A 2,730-nucleotide genomic window follows, 5' to 3' on the forward strand; every position below is an offset into this window, starting at 1 on the left:
TGCGACTCGTAATCTCCGGTTGCGACTCGAGATCTCCGTTGCGACTCGAGACCATCATTTACACGCACACTGTTTGGGCCTCCACTGTCACGGGCCCAATGATTTGATTTGTGGACTGTTTGATAATTGGACCAGTATGTGTTTACTATTTGGGCCGGGTTATGTTGGGCCGATTACTTGGACTCGTTACCCGATATGAACTGCTGATACGATATGTGATTTACCATGATCATACTTGATACCATAAGTGATACAAACGTGCCATATACGAACCTAACTTGCATAACAACCAGGGTAGGACGTGAGTGACCATTTACTTGCTACCTGTACTCTTTTGTGTATCTGCCGAGCAAACCAAGGTGAGTTCACACAGCCAAGGCATGGGATTCCCGGGTTGGGAATTGGGTTGGATATGTTATTGTAAAAGGAGTTACTCGTACTTACGCATATACCAGACTATAGACCATCGTCCTCAGGTTAGTCAGGACACGTTACGTAAAGCCTACGTAACCCAGTATATTTGCCATATGTCTCCCGGGTCGGGAGGACACGTTACGTAAAACCTACGTAACCCAATACCATTCACTGGCTTCCAGGTCGGAAGGCCACGCTGCGTAAAGCCTACGTAGCCCCCACGCGTACCACTGTCCTCGGGGAAGGGCACGTCACGTAAAGCCTACGTGACCCTGTACGTATCCCTGTTCTCGGTAGAGAAGAACACATGGTCGGAAGTTAGTCTAGTAAGTACCGTTAATGAGAAGCCCTCATTAGCCAGGATAAACATGGGAAGCCCCCACCTTTAGTACACACACTAGTATGGGAAGCCCCCACTAGTTATACTTATGCACTATGTTATGAACTTACTTCCTGTGAACTCGCTCAACTAGTTTGTTGATTATTTGCTGCATGCCTTGCAGGGCCTTAGGTATACTTGGAGCTTGCACCAGAGGAGAGGCGGGTTGTTGTGGACAAGAACTCGTGAATGCTTATTAAACACTTTTACATTCACACATTGATACTTATGTTTTTTTTTTGGGTTTTACATTTAATGCTTCCGCTACATATACAACGTTTGGTTTTGGAACATCAATCGTATCTTTGATTATTATTAAATGCTATGTTTGATATGATTGGTGGCTTGATCCTGGTCAGTCACGCCTCCAAGCGGTGGTACTCCGCGTGTGGGATTTTGGGGGTGTGACAAAGACCGTGTCACACCCTGCTAGTAGCGGAAGCGTATTGTGTGTGACGTAAGAAAGGTAATCATTGCATCCAAATGTATTAACAACATGAACCAACAACGATGCCATAGATATATAACTTCCAACGAATATTTACATATTTTCCCAAAAGTAGTTTCAAGTACCATACATGTTCAAAACCTTAGACATAACATAGTTATCAGTTTGTTTTTACACATCACAAAAGATAGTTTTAACATAAAACTTAGTAAGGCTTTGTTTCCTATATACCCATACGAAGTTGGGATATAGAATACAAACCTTTCAAAAGTGGCAATCGTTGTCATTTGTTTTCCCGAATCCCATAGTGAATCACCGGCTCAAGACCTGTTTCCTGAAATACATGTAGTTTTAAAAAGTCAACAAAAGTTGAGCGAGTTCATGCAGTATTTGTTATCATATGAAATCTCGTAAATGTTATCTTGTAATCATGGTATGTTCTGATTCATTCATGGAGTCTGTTAAGGATCTATCAGTGGGTAGCGAGCCCCCTGACATAATGTACCATAAGTAAATAACCAAACCGAGAACACTTTGTCATCATTTGGGATCACAAAAGCACTCCAGGGTATAACAACCAGGAGTGGGGCGTGCCTCAAGCCCAATAGATCTACACCTTTTACACCTTGGTCACTAAGTGATTAATGGTTACTAATGTTATCTCCCTACTTATGCACATTGATCATGTTATCTACTACTCTGTAACTAACATACCAATAGTTTTAGCATGTATTTCCCCTCGATGTTTTTGAAAACAAAACATTGAAAACAGTGAAAGGAGGGACATGAACTCACAAGTTTGCGTTCCGTGTATTATGATATCGAAGTGAGCGTCCGTACGTGTCAATAACCTACATGTGTACTAATCTCGTTAGACACTAGGTCTTTCAGACCTCGTACAAGTTGTTCATCTTGAATTCTTTATTATGTTCTCGTTTGTCATTTTTGGAACAACTTTGTATTTTAGAGCCTTGATAGTTTACTCGCTCGATTGTTATGTGTATACATATATTCTATACGTATTGAATTCGTAAGCGTATTCATGTATTCTATGTGTATTGACTTATGTGTGATCGGCTTCGTTCTTCACACGTCCTCGTGCAGTGCACGCATGTCATTGAGCCTTTGCTCATGTCATTGGGCCGAGCCCATGTCATCTATGTTATCGTATCTAACCGTGTTTTAATGTTATTAGGCCGAGCCCATGTCATTGGGCCGAGCCCATGTTCTCTATGTTATTGGGCCTAACCCATGCCTAATCCATGTCTTTTATGTTATTGGGCCGTGTCACACCCCGACCACGTAGAACATACAAAACGTGGCAGAAACGTCGGGGAGTGTTGTAACAGAATCAATTATTTCAAATCCATGGCAATTGAAGTTTCGTTTTATTAATCAAACATGAATGTTTACATTGTTTAAACAAGAACCAAAGAGTACATAACATAAATTAACTAGTTCTTGTCTCGTTTTAAGGCACTAAGGCACA

At 41.5% G+C, this 2,730-nt stretch overlaps 1 long non-coding RNA gene across 1 annotated transcript; it reads right to left on the reverse strand.

The window, feature by feature from the left end:
- Positions 1–1,292: 1,292 nt before the first annotated feature.
- LOC118490637 lies at positions 1,293–2,075 on the reverse strand. Its single transcript, XR_004889672.1, has 2 exons — positions 2,037–2,075; positions 1,293–1,575 (listed from the first exon to the last, which is right to left on the reverse strand). It is a non-coding gene; the product is annotated as an uncharacterized LOC118490637 (long non-coding RNA).
- Positions 2,076–2,730: the final 655 nt, after the last annotated feature.

Source organism: Helianthus annuus, chromosome 3 (assembly GCF_002127325.2).
Source record: "Helianthus annuus cultivar XRQ/B chromosome 3, HanXRQr2.0-SUNRISE, whole genome shotgun sequence".
Classification (NCBI taxonomy): Eukaryota; Viridiplantae; Streptophyta; class Magnoliopsida; order Asterales; family Asteraceae; genus Helianthus; species Helianthus annuus.